This window comes from Rhinoderma darwinii (assembly GCF_050947455.1).
Source record: "Rhinoderma darwinii isolate aRhiDar2 chromosome 5 unlocalized genomic scaffold, aRhiDar2.hap1 SUPER_5_unloc_25, whole genome shotgun sequence".
In the NCBI taxonomy this organism is placed as follows: Eukaryota; Metazoa; Chordata; class Amphibia; order Anura; family Rhinodermatidae; genus Rhinoderma; species Rhinoderma darwinii.
The window spans coordinates 408925-426146 of NW_027461782.1; the positions used below are offsets into that span (position 1 = coordinate 408925).

General features: G+C 46.8%; 8 non-coding genes across 8 annotated transcripts; all 8 read left to right on the forward strand.

The window, feature by feature from the left end:
* The first annotated feature begins 740 nt into the window (after nt 1–740).
* On the forward strand, nt 741–924 carry LOC142688372 (U2 spliceosomal RNA). The gene has a single exon (XR_012857491.1). It is a non-coding gene; the product is annotated as a U2 spliceosomal RNA (small nuclear RNA).
* Nucleotides 925–2225: 1301 nt separating this feature from the next.
* On the forward strand, nt 2226–2416 carry LOC142688220 (U2 spliceosomal RNA). The gene has a single exon (XR_012857368.1). It is a non-coding gene; the product is annotated as a U2 spliceosomal RNA (small nuclear RNA).
* Nucleotides 2417–3729: 1313 nt separating this feature from the next.
* On the forward strand, nt 3730–3920 carry LOC142688221 (U2 spliceosomal RNA). The gene has a single exon (XR_012857369.1). It is a non-coding gene; the product is annotated as a U2 spliceosomal RNA (small nuclear RNA).
* Nucleotides 3921–10544: 6624 nt separating this feature from the next.
* Nucleotides 10545–10731, forward strand: LOC142688351 (U2 spliceosomal RNA). The gene has a single exon (XR_012857481.1). It is a non-coding gene; the product is annotated as a U2 spliceosomal RNA (small nuclear RNA).
* A 1301-nt stretch (nt 10732–12032) lies between these two features.
* On the forward strand, nt 12033–12223 carry LOC142688223 (U2 spliceosomal RNA). Its single transcript, XR_012857371.1, has one exon. It is a non-coding gene; the product is annotated as a U2 spliceosomal RNA (small nuclear RNA).
* A 1301-nt stretch (nt 12224–13524) lies between these two features.
* Nucleotides 13525–13715, forward strand: LOC142688224 (U2 spliceosomal RNA). The gene has a single exon (XR_012857372.1). It is a non-coding gene; the product is annotated as a U2 spliceosomal RNA (small nuclear RNA).
* Nucleotides 13716–15016: 1301 nt separating this feature from the next.
* On the forward strand, nt 15017–15207 carry LOC142688225 (U2 spliceosomal RNA). Its single transcript, XR_012857373.1, has one exon. It is a non-coding gene; the product is annotated as a U2 spliceosomal RNA (small nuclear RNA).
* A 1301-nt stretch (nt 15208–16508) lies between these two features.
* On the forward strand, nt 16509–16699 carry LOC142688226 (U2 spliceosomal RNA). The gene has a single exon (XR_012857374.1). It is a non-coding gene; the product is annotated as a U2 spliceosomal RNA (small nuclear RNA).
* The last annotated feature ends 523 nt before the right edge of the window (nt 16700–17222 follow it).

A 17222-nucleotide genomic window follows, 5' to 3' on the forward strand; every position in this document is an offset into this window, starting at 1 on the left:
GGGCAGGGAACCACAACGGTCATCGCTCTGGTGTACGCATTTGGTTTAAAGGTACCATTTGTAGGTGACCAGGCGACCGCCGGATCGAGGTCAGGAGGTCGGGTAGTTTGAAAGCCCGAGTTGCTATGTGCCCCAGGGCTGGTGACCCTGGGGTGCCCTAACTCACTGGGGGTGGGATCCCACTGAGTGAAGGCACACTTGCACGCACTCTTCTTTCACACTTTTAAGCACACACCTTTATTCTCCCGGCCTTCTGGCTGGGAGATGAGGAATTTTTATATACCTGGCGGATGTCCAGGCTGTATCACAGCGCACATCCACTTATTTAATTTTGTTTTTCACTGTGTGTTTGTCACGTTTGTCACAAGGATTTTGGGATGCGGTGCCCTTTTGGGACCCTCCTGAGGTCTAGGGGGAAAATGTGTGGCCTTCTGGTTCCTTTTTCCCCTGCAACCCGGCCTCCCTTCTTCGGAGGGGAGGTGCAACTAGGATGCAGGCTCCTAGGTGGACACTGGGGTGGCAGCCCAGGTAGAAGCCTAGGAGTGTGTTTGGGTCTCCCTAAGCTTCGGCGAGGGGGGACCATCGATCCTTGATCCTCTAGGCCTATGGTTTGGAGGGTCAGGGAATGGTTATGCGGGGCCTCTCTCTTTTAAGAGAAGGGCTGCGATAGACCGCATCCTTGTGCACTTTTTGTGTGGCACCTCTGCACTTTTTATGCACTTGGGTGATAGAAAGCACGGCTCGGGCTTTCAATAAAAAAAAAAAAAAAAATCTGTTCTTATCAGTTTAATATCTGATACGTCCCCTATCTGGGGACCATATATTAAATGGATTTTTAGAACAGGGAGATGGAAATAGAGCTTGCTCTGTCCACTCCACGCATTGACCTGGTATTGCAGTATTTCCAGGACCGGTGCACCCTTCCCTTATGTGTTGACTAAAATCAGATTCCAAAAGTGCTATTTGTGTTTGCTATTGTTTTTGTCTTTCTGATGGGATCTCCCCTTTTAATCCCATTATTTCAACACCTGTTGGACAATGCATTTGTACAGTCATGTGTGATAATGAGCTCATTTATTAAATGCAATTAATTAATACATTGCCACCTCTTGTTGTGTGTGTGTCTTCTGTGTTTCTGTGTTTCCGGCATTTCACATTGGAACAGCTCATTCACCTTCCTTGTCTTCTCTCCGCCCTCCCTCCTAGGTAGGTTAAAGAGCTGCACCTGAGCCAGCCACTGATTGATGCAGCACCACAGTCAAATAGCGGAGTGGAGTAGGGGAACAGCAAACAGCCATTAAAGCCGCCCGCCCGCCCGCCCGCCCGCCTGCCTGCCTGCCTGCCTGCCTGCCCGCCACAATGGACCTACCTGTGTACACTACATGGATGTGATGGAATGTACTGTCGTCCCTACATTTCAAGAAGAAGTAAGAATTGCAGTTGCAACAAAGCCTTGCTTGCCTACAAAGAGAGCAGCAATTTGGATTTGTTACTATGTTACCTAGAAGAATAACAAACTGTGCAAGGATGGAGGTTGTAGGAGCAAAGAGAAGTTGTCTGTAAAGTTGGTGGATGCTTATTTTCCATTTTGCAGTCCCTTGTCTCCCTCTTGTGGCCTCCTGGAGGCAAATAAATGTGCAAAAAAAAGACAGCCTGGCGGCCGGCTGTTGCAGTGTTGCCCTCTCAGGCAACACTGAGTGACTGACTGAGCCGCACCGTCTTATATAAAGTTCAGACGGAACTTTGCACGTGTCATAGTGGAGCCCTCAGGATTCCAGAGCCAGCTTTCTGACATCATAATGGGGCCTGCCTCAGAGATAAAAGCCTGGGCCCAGGCAGTGTTGGTCAGTGCTGCTCAGCAGGCAGCACCGGACTGGACTGGATTAAAGCTGATACAAGGTGTGAAGGAACAAGGGGTGGCTGTGGGCATGCACTTGCTGCCGCTGCCAGTGTTTATCTGCATGGCAGGAGGGCATTTGGGCGTTGCCAGGAAGGCGTTTTTATGTAGATTCCTCCTCTTTCAGCACTGCATTGTGGTGCAAGCAAAAGAAGCAAATCCTGTGTAGCTTCCTCTCCGGCCTTTATTCACCTCCCGCTTAGTAGCTGTAAATGTGTGTGAGCCTGCAGGGCCCCATGGAATTGCCTAGGAGTAGGCTGAATCAATCGCTGCAAGGGGTGAACAGCAGTATGGGACAGGCTCGGGCAAGGCAAGGGCCGCTCGGGTTATCGCTTCTCGGCCTTTTGGCTAAGATCAAGTGTAGTATCTGTTCTTATCAGTTTAATATCTGATACGTCCCCTATCTGGGGACCATATATTAAATGGATTTTTAGAACAGGGAGATGGAAATAGAGCTTGCTCTGTCCACTCCACGCATTGACCTGGTATTGCAGTATTTCCAGGACCGGTGCACCCTTCCCTTATGTGTTGACTAAAATCAGATTCCAAAAGTGCTATTTGTGTTTGCTATTGTTTTTGTCTTTCTGATGGGATCTCCCCTTTTAATCCCATTATTTCAACACCTGTTGGACAATGCATTTGTACAGTCATGTGTGATAATGAGCTCATTTATTAAATGCAATTAATTAATACATTGCCACCTCTTGTTGTGTGTGTGTCTTCTGTGTTTCTGTGTTTCCGGCATTTCACATTGGAACAGCTCATTCACCTTCCTTGTCTTCTCTCCGCCCTCCCTCCTAGGTAGGTTAAAGAGCTGCACCTGAGCCAGCCACTGATTGATGCAGCACCACAGTCAAATAGCGGAGTGGAGTAGGGGAACAGCAAACAGCCATTAAAGCCGCCCGCCCGCCCGCCCGCCCGCCTGCCTGCCCGCCTGCCTGCCTGCCTGCCTGCCTGCCCGCCACAATGGACCTACCTGTGTACACTACATGGATGTGATGGAATGTACTGTCGTCCCTACATTTCAAGAAGAAGTAAGAATTGCAGTTGCAACAAAGCCTTGCTTGCCTACAAAGAGAGCAGCAATTTGGATTTGTTACTATGTTACCTAGAAGAATAACAAACTGTGCAAGGATGGAGGTTGTAGGAGCAAAGAGAAGTTGTCTGTAAAGTTGGTGGATGCTTATTTTCCATTTTGCAGTCCCTTGTCTCCCTCTTGTGGCCTCCTGGAGGCAAATAAATGTGCAAAAAAAAGACAGCCTGGCGGCCGGCTGTTGCAGTGTTGCCCTCTCAGGCAACACTGAGTGACTGACTGAGCCGCACCGTCTTATATAAAGTTCAGACGGAACTTTGCACGTGTCATAGTGGAGCCCTCAGGATTCCAGAGCCAGCTTTCTGACATCATAATGGGGCCTGCCTCAGAGATAAAAGCCTGGGCCCAGGCAGTGTTGGTCAGTGCTGCTCAGCAGGCAGCACCGGACTGGACTGGATTAAAGCTGATACAAGGTGTGAAGGAACAAGGGGTGGCTGTGGGCATGCACTTGCTGCCGCTGCCAGTGTTTATCTGCATGGCAGGAGGGCATTTGGGCGTTGCCAGGAAGGCGTTTTTATGTAGATTCCTCCTCTTTCAGCACTGCATTGTGGTGCAAGCAAAAGAAGCAAATCCTGTGTAGCTTCCTCTCCGGCCTTTATTCACCTCCCGCTTAGTAGCTGTAAATGTGTGTGAGCCTGCAGGGCCCCATGGAATTGCCTAGGAGTAGGCTGAATCAATCGCTGCAAGGGGTGAACAGCAGTATGGGACAGGCTCGGGCAAGGCAAGGGCCGCTCGGGTTATCGCTTCTCGGCCTTTTGGCTAAGATCAAGTGTAGTATCTGTTCTTATCAGTTTAATATCTGATACGTCCCCTATCTGGGGACCATATATTAAATGGATTTTTAGAACAGGGAGATGGAAATAGAGCTTGCTCTGTCCACTCCACGCATTGACCTGGTATTGCAGTATTTCCAGGACCGGTGCACCCTTCCCTTATGTGTTGACTAAAATCAGATTCCAAAAGTGCTATTTGTGTTTGCTATTGTTTTTGTCTTTCTGATGGGATCTCCCCTTTTAATCCCATTATTTCAACACCTGTTGGACAATGCATTTGTACAGTCATGTGTGATAATGAGCTCATTTATTAAATGCAATTAATTAATACATTGCCACCTCTTGTTGTGTGTGTGTCTTCTGTGTTTCTGTGTTTCCGGCATTTCACATTGGAACAGCTCATTCACCTTCCTTGTCTTCTCTCCGCCCTCCCTCCTAGGTAGGTTAAAGAGCTGCACCTGAGCCAGCCACTGATTGATGCAGCACCACAGTCAAATAGCGGAGTGGAGTAGGGGAACAGCAAACAGCCATTAAAGCCGCCCGCCCGCCCGCCCGCCCGCCCGCCTGCCTGCCTGCCTGCCTGCCCGCCACAATGGACCTACCTGTGTACACTACATGGATGTGATGGAATGTACTGTCGTCCCTACATTTCAAGAAGAAGTAAGAATTGCAGTTGCAACAAAGCCTTGCTTGCCTACAAAGAGAGCAGCAATTTGGATTTGTTACTATGTTACCTAGAAGAATAACAAACTGTGCAAGGATGGAGGTTGTAGGAGCAAAGAGAAGTTGTCTGTAAAGTTGGTGGATGCTTATTTTCCATTTTGCAGTCCCTTGTCTCCCTCTTGTGGCCTCCTGGAGGCAAATAAATGTGCAAAAAAAAGACAGCCTGGCGGCCGGCTGTTGCAGTGTTGCCCTCTCAGGCAACACTGAGTGACTGACTGAGCCGCACCGTCTTATATAAAGTTCAGACGGAACTTTGCACGTGTCATAGTGGAGCCCTCAGGATTCCAGAGCCAGCTTTCTGACATCATAATGGGGCCTGCCTCAGAGATAAAAGCCTGGGCCCAGGCAGTGTTGGTCAGTGCTGCTCAGCAGGCAGCACCGGACTGGACTGGATTAAAGCTGATACAAGGTGTGAAGGAACAAGGGGTGGCTGTGGGCATGCACTTGCTGCCGCTGCCAGTGTTTATCTGCATGGCAGGAGGGCATTTGGGCGTTGCCAGGAAGGCGTTTTTATGTAGATTCCTCCTCTTTCAGCACTGCATTGTGGTGCAAGCAAAAGAAGCAAATCCTGTGTAGCTTCCTCTCCGGCCTTTATTCACCTCCCGCTTAGTAGCTGTAAATGTGTGTGAGCCTGCAGGGCCCCATGGAATTGCCTAGGAGTAGGCTGAATCAATCGCTGCAAGGGGTGAACAGCAGTATGGGACAGGCTCGGGCAAGGCAAGGGCCGCTCGGGTTATCGCTTCTCGGCCTTCTGGCTGAGATCAAGTGTAGTTCTGATTACTTGTAGTCAGTGCTGCCTGGTCTTGGTTAGGAGGTGCTCAGGTACCCTCTCTCTCGGCCTCGGGGGATCGTCCAGGTTCGCCTGGACTTCACCCCCGTGCTGCTATTTGGGAGAGAGGCTTAGTCCTGAGCAACGAGTTGCGATCCACATACCCCCGTGTAGGCTTCGGCCGAAAAGGGGAGGCTGCGTAGACGTTACGTCACCAACGGGTGGCGTGACTATTCCAAAAAAATAAAAGATTCACTATGGATGAAAATCCAGGTGACATACCGGCGTATGCCCGGATTAAGAATACTGTGAGAGTAATTCTTTCGGAGGAGAAGGCGACGACTTGTGGCTTGAAATTCGTGGTGGAGACCGTGCTTGTTGGCATTTTCAATGTCCAAAAGAGGGAGATTTTGGCAGTGCAGGACTACCCAAGAAGAAGAACCTATGACATCACATTTATACAGAATGGAGTATTCCAAGATCTGCTGGCGGCATATGCAGTAAAAAAGGACCCGAGACTGGACGGAGTGGATTTTTACGAGCATGTTTTGGACATCACAAAAATGATTGTTATTAAAATGTACTGCCCATTTGCTGACGTAAAAGATGTGATGTCCTTTTTATCCCCCTATTTTAAAACAGTTAAGTGTATTGGCAAAGTGATGAATGAGGTTGGGGTCTGGACCTCTAAATGGAGATTTCTAGTGACATGCTACAGAGATGCCAATTTTACAGGAGGGATAATGCTGCCGCCAGCACGTTTTAAATTAGGAGATATGGCAGGAGATTTTTATTTTTCAGGGATGCCTCCATTCTGTAGGAAATGCCAAAAGTACGGTCACACCAATGAGTCCTGCGAGAGCACCTGTAGGAACTGTGGCAGCTCTGAGCACGAGGCCAAAACTTGCCCTCTGGGGAAAAGGTGTCGATATTGCAGCCGAGTTGGTCACCTTTTTGCATTTTGTCCCCACAGATCGGAACAACCCGAGGTCCGGCCGAGGCGTCCCGAGCAGCCAGCAGGCCAGATCGTACCCCCAGAAGGAGAGGAACCCCAAGGAGAAGGCCAGGATGAGATGGATACCTCTAGCAGACCCCCCCAAACAGGTGACCCAAAAGAGCAGAGACGAAACAAGCGTCGATCCAGTGATCAGCGGACGAAAAAGCCCCCCCAGGAGACTGGGGAGACGGGTAGTTCGGATGAAGCTGATCCTACTGGTCCGCAAGAGATGCTGGGTCAGCCTGTACCTGAGGCAGAGGACCCGGGCGGAGCGGCAGCGACACACAAGCGACGTAGGGCGTACTCGGAGGTGGCAGCGGGGGTGCCGATGGAAGTACCTGCATTGGCGAAGGCAGGGAAACCACTGGACGTGCCCCCGAAAGTGACAACCAAAGGTCCACCCCCTTCTAGCCAGTTGGGGGATACACGGACAGCTGCCTCCGAGGTGACGGAGGTCCCAGAGACGTCAGGGAGCGCAATTCCTGCCCCTATCGAAGGGGAGGTCGCTGCCAAAAAAGCTCCAGCAGATGAAATGTTGCCCGTGGAGTCCATATGGGATCCATTTATGATTAGTGCCTCAGGTATGGCGGGGGGTCAGCTAAGTGATGGCAGTTCCTCTCCTACCTTCTCCATATTTTCCGTGGACTCCAAAATTGAAGGCTATGAGAGTGCAAGTGGGGTCTCTGGCGACGCGGAGGACTGCTGAGGCCACCTCGGGTAAGATTATAAAGACTGTCTCTCTCCCTTTTCCTCATGGCTGAGTTATGTGGTCTTTCCTTAAATGTAAGAAGCGTGCATTCTAAGACAAGAAGAGCTGCCCTGTTTGATTACCTCTCTATTCTTACCGCGTCAGTTTTTTTCCTACAGGAATGCTGCATCCCACATCGCATGGACTATAAAAAATATGAAAGAGATTGGAGACTCGGACCTTCGGTGTGGTCCGGGTCTAACGAATCTAAAGCCGCAGGTGTCGCCATTTTATTTAAAGGGAACGTTTTAATTGACAGTTTTTATGAAATTTTACCAGGCAGAATTTTAATGGTCAAAACTTTTATAGACGGTATTAAATGGCAGTTTTTAAATTTTTATGGTTCTCCTGAGAGAAATGAAAGAGCTAGAATGCTAGAGATTTTACCCCTTTTTATTAATGATTCAGAACCACTTGTTTTAGCGGGTGATTTTAATTGTATTTTAAAGGGGGAACGCCGGTTCTCTAATTCAGTAAGCAGGAACTACGACAAGACCTCGTCAATTTTAAAAGATATTGTTACTGATTTTAAACTCACCGATGTTTTTAAAAAATGTAACAGGGATTTATGTGAAGAGGCCGGCGTTACCTGGAGCAACGTGACCTGCAGCTCCAGGATTGATTTTATCTTCTGCTCTTACCAAATACTGCCTTTTAAATGTGATATTAACCCAAACGTCTTTTCTGACCATAAGTTATTGTATTTTAAAGTGAAATGTGATAACGAAAGAAGAACTCCGAAAAAAGCCTGGAAATTAAACGTATCCCTTTTAGAAGATCCGCAAATTTTAGCTGATTTTATTACCTTTTACAAAGGCTGCAGACGGGTAAGACATCCCAATATGCCCATCGTCACCTGGTGGGAAAAAATGAAAGTTAAAATAAGAGATTTTTTTATTAAGATTGGGATGAGAAAAGCAAATGAGAAATGCAAATTTTATGCAAATTTAAATACCCGTCTGCAGACCCAATATAAATTCAGAGAACAGGGTATGCTGGTGGACAAGGAGATCATTGAGATTAAAAAAGAGATCTCCCAGTGCCTGGAGCAGAGGGGAAAGGAAATAATATTTCGCTGTAAGGTAAAACATCTTGAGGAGAACGAGACCTGCTCCAGGTATTTTTTTAAGAAAATCAATGATAAGCATACCCTGTTGGATAATATTGAAGGTGAAACAAATACCCAAAATATTTTAAAAAAGGTACATGGGTTTTATGCGGATCTTTTTAATGTTAAAAACATTGACAATGCTTTTATGAATGACTCATTGAAGGAGGTTGATGCTGTTTTAGATCCTGTCTCCCAAAACTTTTTATTACAGGAGATTTCAGAACAAGAAATTTTAGAAACTACCAAGAGTTTTAAAACAGGTAAAGTTCCTGGTCCTGATGGTATACCCATAGAGTTTTATGTTCTATTTTACGGTGTTTTAAAGGAGGATCTCCACTCTCTTTTTACACAAGTTTTTAGAACAAAAGCCCTCCCGGGGTCCTGGAAGAAAGGTGAGGTGTCCCTGCTGTACAAAAAGGGGGACAAAACCGACATTAAAAACTGGAGACCAATTACACTGCTAAATTGCGACTACAAGATAATGGCTAAAATTTGTGCAAATAGATTAAAAGCAGTCGTAAACAAAATAATTCACTCCAACCAGGTCTGTGGGATACCCGGGAGGAGCATATGGGATAACCTGAACCTTTTAAAAGATGTTATTAATGACACAAAGGAGAGGAAAGGCAAAATGGCAGTTTTAACAATCGACTTTGAGAAAGCCTTTGACAGAGTGTCACACTTTTATCTTTTTAAGGTTTTAGAGAAAATGGGTATACCGGAAGGTTTTATACAGTCTCTGAAGGCCTTTTATGACAACTGCACTAGCAAGATTTTAGTCAAAGGTTTTAAAACACAGGATGTCCTTTTAAATTCCGGAGTGAAGCAGGGGTGTCCCTTGTCCCCACTACTTTTTATTTGTGCAATTGAGCCTCTACTGTGTACCCTGAGGAAAAGCAAACAGATACGTGGAGTCCCCCTGCCGGGCGGGGGGGGACTAGAGGCAAAAGTAGTGGGGTACATGGATGATGTCGCGGTACTGTGTAGGGACACCCTATCACTACAAACAACTTTAAGACAGATCTATAAGTTTTGTTGCTCCTCCGGTTTTAAAGTCAATTTTAATAAAAGTAACATTTTAAACATTGGCAATATGATTTTACAGGACATTCCAGTCCCTGTGTCAGAGACTGTGCAGATTTTAGGGGTCTCCTTCAATGAGTTAAACAATGGTTTTAACAGTTGGGACTTGGTGGCACAAAAAGTTAATAAAAAGATTTGTATGTGGAATTTGAGAAAGCTGACCATGGAGGGAAAAGTTTTAATTACCAAAATGGTGATTTTACCGATTTTATTATATTTGAGTATGGTTTTCCCTCCCCCTGATATTTTATTAAAAAAAATAAATAAAGCTTGTTTTACATTTTTATGGAACTCCAAAATGGAAAAACTCAGGAGAGAGAAGGTGATGATGCCAAAACTAATGGGTGGTAAGGATTTCCCTGACATAAAGACCTTTCTTTTAATCAAATTTTTTACTGCATGTCTTAACGCTGCTTTTAAGGATCACTACTGGTCATATTTTATCCGTTTTAACACCGGGTATTTTATGAGGAGGAACGGATGGTTCTCCACGGTTTTAAGCTCCCCGTATGCTTTTAACCTCCCTGACCAGTACAAGATTTTAGAGAAAATTGTGAACCTTTTTAACTTGAAAGGCAAGAGAATTGAAGACGTGCAAAATAGTAAAAGTGTTTTAAAAAAGATAAAAGAAAATGTTTTAGTAGCCCCCATTAGTAATTTTAGTGAACAAAAGTGCAAACAAATATGGAGAATGGTAAATATTAATTATCTTTTTAATCCTCAGAAAGATCTGGCCTGGAGTTGTGCCCACGAGTGTCTTCCATGCCGGGCATTCCAGCATCGAAGGGGACTGACCAACTCGGCTGCGTGTCCAAGGGGAGGTTGCAGAGATGATGAGACAGTCTACCACCTTTTCTGGCAGTGCTACTACGCACAATTGGTGTGGTCAAGAATCCTCCCCTTGGCACAGAAGATTACAGGACTACAGAGATTTACTAGCAATGGCGTTTTTTATGGATGTCTGGAATGCCCAACACAGACCCGAAAAATGATGGCATGGAAGATCACTAACTGCGTCAAAGCAGCTCTGTGGGCGGCCAGAAACATTCTTTTATTCAAACATGACGTTTTAACTGTGGATGATGTTTTAGCCATTTGTTTAAGTGAGATGCACAAGTATTTTCTTTTAGATAAAAAACTCTCTCCTGTTTTATGTAGAAAATGGTTTTTTAGTGAATGGAGTTCCATAATTTGATGCCACCAAGTGCCCTTTTATAAGTTATGTGATTTTATCTGATAACTTGTATTTATTATTATACCATTGTTGTAAACCCTGTGTATTTATTGATTTATTGTAAAAATGTAAAAAATTTGTAAATCCTTTTTATGTCAAAAATTTTAAATAAACGGTTACCTCCTTTGTTGGGGTAGTCAACTCAAAAAATCTGTTCTTATCAGTTTAATATCTGATACGTCCCCTATCTGGGGACCATATATTAAATGGATTTTTAGAACAGGGAGATGGAAATAGAGCTTGCTCTGTCCACTCCACGCATTGACCTGGTATTGCAGTATTTCCAGGACCGGTGCACCCTTCCCTTATGTGTTGACTAAAATCAGATTCCAAAAGTGCTATTTGTGTTTGCTATTGTTTTTGTCTTTCTGATGGGATCTCCCCTTTTAATCCCATTATTTCAACACCTGTTGGACAATGCATTTGTACAGTCATGTGTGATAATGAGCTCATTTATTAAATGCAATTAATTAATACATTGCCACCTCTTGTTGTGTGTGTGTCTTCTGTGTTTCTGTGTTTCCGGCATTTCACATTGGAACAGCTCATTCACCTTCCTTGTCTTCTCTCCGCCCTCCCTCCTAGGTAGGTTAAAGAGCTGCACCTGAGCCAGCCACTGATTGATGCAGCACCACAGTCAAATAGCGGAGTGGAGTAGGGGAACAGCAAACAGCCATTAAAGCCGCCCGCCCGCCCGCCCGCCCGCCTGCCTGCCTGCCTGCCTGCCTGCCCGCCACAATGGACCTACCTGTGTACACTACATGGATGTGATGGAATGTACTGTCGTCCCTACATTTCAAGAAGAAGTAAGAATTGCAGTTGCAACAAAGCCTTGCTTGCCTACAAAGAGAGCAGCAATTTGGATTTGTTACTATGTTACCTAGAAGAATAACAAACTGTGCAAGGATGGAGGTTGTAGGAGCAAAGAGAAGTTGTCTGTAAAGTTGGTGGATGCTTATTTTCCATTTTGCAGTCCCTTGTCTCCCTCTTGTGGCCTCCTGGAGGCAAATAAATGTGCAAAAAAAAGACAGCCTGGCGGCCGGCTGTTGCAGTGTTGCCCTCTCAGGCAACACTGAGTGACTGACTGAGCCGCACCGTCTTATATAAAGTTCAGACGGAACTTTGCACGTGTCATAGTGGAGCCCTCAGGATTCCAGAGCCAGCTTTCTGACATCATAATGGGGCCTGCCTCAGAGATAAAAGCCTGGGCCCAGGCAGTGTTGGTCAGTGCTGCTCAGCAGGCAGCACCGGACTGGACTGGATTAAAGCTGATACAAGGTGTGAAGGAACAAGGGGTGGCTGTGGGCATGCACTTGCTGCCGCTGCCAGTGTTTATCTGCATGGCAGGAGGGCATTTGGGCGTTGCCAGGAAGGCGTTTTTATGTAGATTCCTCCTCTTTCAGCACTGCATTGTGGTGCAAGCAAAAGAAGCAAATCCTGTGTAGCTTCCTCTCCGGCCTTTATTCACCTCCCGCTTAGTAGCTGTAAATGTGTGTGAGCCTGCAGGGCCCCATGGAATTGCCTAGGAGTAGGCTGAATCAATCGCTGCAAGGGGTGAACAGCAGTATGGGACAGGCTCGGGCAAGGCAAGGGCCGCTCGGGTTATCGCTTCTCGGCCTTTTGGCTAAGATCAAGTGTAGTATCTGTTCTTATCAGTTTAATATCTGATACGTCCCCTATCTGGGGACCATATATTAAATGGATTTTTAGAACAGGGAGATGGAAATAGAGCTTGCTCTGTCCACTCCACGCATTGACCTGGTATTGCAGTATTTCCAGGACCGGTGCACCCTTCCCTTATGTGTTGACTAAAATCAGATTCCAAAAGTGCTATTTGTGTTTGCTATTGTTTTTGTCTTTCTGATGGGATCTCCCCTTTTAATCCCATTATTTCAACACCTGTTGGACAATGCATTTGTACAGTCATGTGTGATAATGAGCTCATTTATTAAATGCAATTAATTAATACATTGCCACCTCTTGTTGTGTGTGTGTCTTCTGTGTTTCTGTGTTTCCGGCATTTCACATTGGAACAGCTCATTCACCTTCCTTGTCTTCTCTCCGCCCTCCCTCCTAGGTAGGTTAAAGAGCTGCACCTGAGCCAGCCACTGATTGATGCAGCACCACAGTCAAATAGCGGAGTGGAGTAGGGGAACAGCAAACAGCCATTAAAGCCGCCCGCCCGCCCGCCCGCCCGCCTGCCTGCCTGCCTGCCTGCCTGCCCGCCACAATGGACCTACCTGTGTACACTACATGGATGTGATGGAATGTACTGTCGTCCCTACATTTCAAGAAGAAGTAAGAATTGCAGTTGCAACAAAGCCTTGCTTGCCTACAAAGAGAGCAGCAATTTGGATTTGTTACTATGTTACCTAGAAGAATAACAAACTGTGCAAGGATGGAGGTTGTAGGAGCAAAGAGAAGTTGTCTGTAAAGTTGGTGGATGCTTATTTTCCATTTTGCAGTCCCTTGTCTCCCTCTTGTGGCCTCCTGGAGGCAAATAAATGTGCAAAAAAAAGACAGCCTGGCGGCCGGCTGTTGCAGTGTTGCCCTCTCAGGCAACACTGAGTGACTGACTGAGCCGCACCGTCTTATATAAAGTTCAGACGGAACTTTGCACGTGTCATAGTGGAGCCCTCAGGATTCCAGAGCCAGCTTTCTGACATCATAATGGGGCCTGCCTCAGAGATAAAAGCCTGGGCCCAGGCAGTGTTGGTCAGTGCTGCTCAGCAGGCAGCACCGGACTGGACTGGATTAAAGCTGATACAAGGTGTGAAGGAACAAGGGGTGGCTGTGGGCATGCACTTGCTGCCGCTGCCAGTGTTTATCTGCATGGCAGGAGGGCATTTGGGCGTTGCCAGGAAGGCGTTTTTATGTAGATTCCTCCTCTTTCAGCACTGCATTGTGGTGCAAGCAAAAGAAGCAAATCCTGTGTAGCTTCCTCTCCGGCCTTTATTCACCTCCCGCTTAGTAGCTGTAAATGTGTGTGAGCCTGCAGGGCCCCATGGAATTGCCTAGGAGTAGGCTGAATCAATCGCTGCAAGGGGTGAACAGCAGTATGGGACAGGCTCGGGCAAGGCAAGGGCCGCTCGGGTTATCGCTTCTCGGCCTTTTGGCTAAGATCAAGTGTAGTATCTGTTCTTATCAGTTTAATATCTGATACGTCCCCTATCTGGGGACCATATATTAAATGGATTTTTAGAACAGGGAGATGGAAATAGAGCTTGCTCTGTCCACTCCACGCATTGACCTGGTATTGCAGTATTTCCAGGACCGGTGCACCCTTCCCTTATGTGTTGACTAAAATCAGATTCCAAAAGTGCTATTTGTGTTTGCTATTGTTTTTGTCTTTCTGATGGGATCTCCCCTTTTAATCCCATTATTTCAACACCTGTTGGACAATGCATTTGTACAGTCATGTGTGATAATGAGCTCATTTATTAAATGCAATTAATTAATACATTGCCACCTCTTGTTGTGTGTGTGTCTTCTGTGTTTCTGTGTTTCCGGCATTTCACATTGGAACAGCTCATTCACCTTCCTTGTCTTCTCTCCGCCCTCCCTCCTAGGTAGGTTAAAGAGCTGCACCTGAGCCAGCCACTGATTGATGCAGCACCACAGTCAAATAGCGGAGTGGAGTAGGGGAACAGCAAACAGCCATTAAAGCCGCCCGCCCGCCCGCCCGCCCGCCTGCCTGCCTGCCTGCCTGCCTGCCCGCCACAATGGACCTACCTGTGTACACTACATGGATGTGATGGAATGTACTGTCGTCCCTACATTTCAAGAAGAAGTAAGAATTGCAGTTGCAACAAAGCCTTGCTTGCCTACAAAGAGAGCAGCAATTTGGATTTGTTACTATGTTACCTAGAAGAATAACAAACTGTGCAAGGATGGAGGTTGTAGGAGCAAAGAGAAGTTGTCTGTAAAGTTGGTGGATGCTTATTTTCCATTTTGCAGTCCCTTGTCTCCCTCTTGTGGCCTCCTGGAGGCAAATAAATGTGCAAAAAAAAGACAGCCTGGCGGCCGGCTGTTGCAGTGTTGCCCTCTCAGGCAACACTGAGTGACTGACTGAGCCGCACCGTCTTATATAAAGTTCAGACGGAACTTTGCACGTGTCATAGTGGAGCCCTCAGGATTCCAGAGCCAGCTTTCTGACATCATAATGGGGCCTGCCTCAGAGATAAAAGCCTGGGCCCAGGCAGTGTTGGTCAGTGCTGCTCAGCAGGCAGCACCGGACTGGACTGGATTAAAGCTGATACAAGGTGTGAAGGAACAAGGGGTGGCTGTGGGCATGCACTTGCTGCCGCTGCCAGTGTTTATCTGCATGGCAGGAGGGCATTTGGGCGTTGCCAGGAAGGCGTTTTTATGTAGATTCCTCCTCTTTCAGCACTGCATTGTGGTGCAAGCAAAAGAAGCAAATCCTGTGTAGCTTCCTCTCCGGCCTTTATTCACCTCCCGCTTAGTAGCTGTAAATGTGTGTGAGCCTGCAGGGCCCCATGGAATTGCCTAGGAGTAGGCTGAATCAATCGCTGCAAGGGGTGAACAGCAGTATGGGACAGGCTCGGGCAAGGCAAGGGCCGCTCGGGTTATCGCTTCTCGGCCTTTTGGCTAAGATCAAGTGTAGTATCTGTTCTTATCAGTTTAATATCTGATACGTCCCCTATCTGGGGACCATATATTAAATGGATTTTTAGAACAGGGAGATGGAAATAGAGCTTGCTCTGTCCACTCCACGCATTGACCTGGTATTGCAGTATTTCCAGGACCGGTGCACCCTTCCCTTATGTGTTGACTAAAATCAGATTCCAAAAGTGCTATTTGTGTTTGCTATTGTTTTTGTCTTTCTGATGGGATCTCCCCTTTTAATCCCATTATTTCAACACCTGTTGGACAATGCATTTGTACAGTCATGTGTGATAATGAGCTCATTTATTAAATGCAATTAATTAATACATTGCCACCTCTTGTTGTGTGTGTGTCTTCTGTGTTTCTGTGTTTCCGGCATTTCACATTGGAACAGCTCATTCACCTTCCTTGTCTTCTCTCCGCCCTCCCTCCTAGGTAGGTTAAAGAGCTGCACCTGAGCCAGCCACTGATTGATGCAGCACCACAGTCAAATAGCGGAGTGGAGTAGGGGAACAGCAAACAGCCATTAAAGCCGCCCGCCCGCCCGCCCGCCCGCCTGCCTGCCTGCCTGCCTGCCTGCCCGCCACAATGGACCTACCTGTGTACACTACATGGATGTGATGGAATGTACTGTCGTCCCTACATTTCAAGAAGAAGTAAGAATTGCAGTTGCAACAAAGCCTTGCTTGCCTACAAAGAGAGCAGCAATTTGGATTTGTTACTATGTTACCTAGAAGAATAACAAACTGTGCAAGGATGGAGGTTGTAGGAGCAAAGAGAAGTTGTCTGTAAAGTTGGTGGATGCTTATTTTCCATTTTGCAGTCCCTTGTCTCCCTCTTGTGGCCTCCTGGAGGCAAATAAATGTGCAAAAAAAAGACAGCCTGGCGGCCGGCTGTTGCAGTGTTGCCCTCTCAGGCAACACTGAGTGACTGACTGAGCCGCACCGTCTTATATAAAGTTCAGACGGAACTTTGCACGTGTCATAGTGGAGCCCTCAGGATTCCAGAGCCAGCTTTCTGACATCATAATGGGGCCTGCCTCAGAGATAAAAGCCTGGGCCCAGGCAGTGTTGGTCAGTGCTGCTCAGCAGGCAGCACCGGACTGGACTGGATTAAAGCTGATACAAGGTGTGAAGGAACAAGGGGTGGCTGTGGGCATGCACTTGCTGCCGCTGCCAGTGTTTATCTGCATGGCAGGAGGGCATTTGGGCGTTGCCAGGAAGGCGTTTTTATGTAGATTCCTCCTCTTTCAGCACTGCATTGTGGTGCAAGCAAAAGAAGCAAATCCTGTGTAGCTTCCTCTCCGGCCTTTATTCACCTCCCGCTTAGTAGCTGTAAATGTGTGTGAGCCTGCAGGGCCCCATGGAATTGCCTAGGAGTAGGCTGAATCAATCGCTGCAAGGGGTGAACAGCAGTATGGGACAGGCTCGGGCAAGGCAAGGGCCGCTCGGGTTATCGCTTCTCGGCCTTTTGGCTAAGATCAAGTGTAGTATCTGTTCTTATCAGTTTAATATCTGATACGTCCCCTATCTGGGGACCATATATTAAATGGATTTTTAGAACAGGGAGATGGAAATAGAGCTTGCTCTGTCCACTCCACGCATTGACCTGGTATTGCAGTATTTCCAGGACCGGTGCACCCTTCCCTTATGTGTTGACTAAAATCAGATTCCAAAAGTGCTATTTGTGTTTGCTATTGTTTTTGTCTTTCTGATGGGATCTCCCCTTTTAATCCCATTATTTCAACACCTGTTGGACAATGCATTTGTACAGTCATGTGTGATAATGAGCTCATTTATTAAATGCAATTAATTAATACATTGCCACCTCTTGTTGTGTGTGTGTCTTCTGTGTTTCTGTGTTTCCGGCATTTCACATTGGAACAGCTCATTCACCTTCCTTGTCTTCTCTCCGCCCTCCCTCCTAGGTAGGTTAAAGAGCTGCACCTGAGCCAGCCACTGATTGATGCAGCACCACAGTCAAATAGCGGAGTGGAGTAGGGGAACAGCAAACAGCCATTAAAGCCGCCCGCCCGCCCGCCCGCCCGCCTGCCTGCCTGCCTGCCTGCCTGCCCGCCACAATGGACCTACCTGTGTACACTACATGGATGTGATGGAATGTACTGTCGTCCCTACATTTCAAGAAGAAGTAAGAATTGCAGTTGCAAC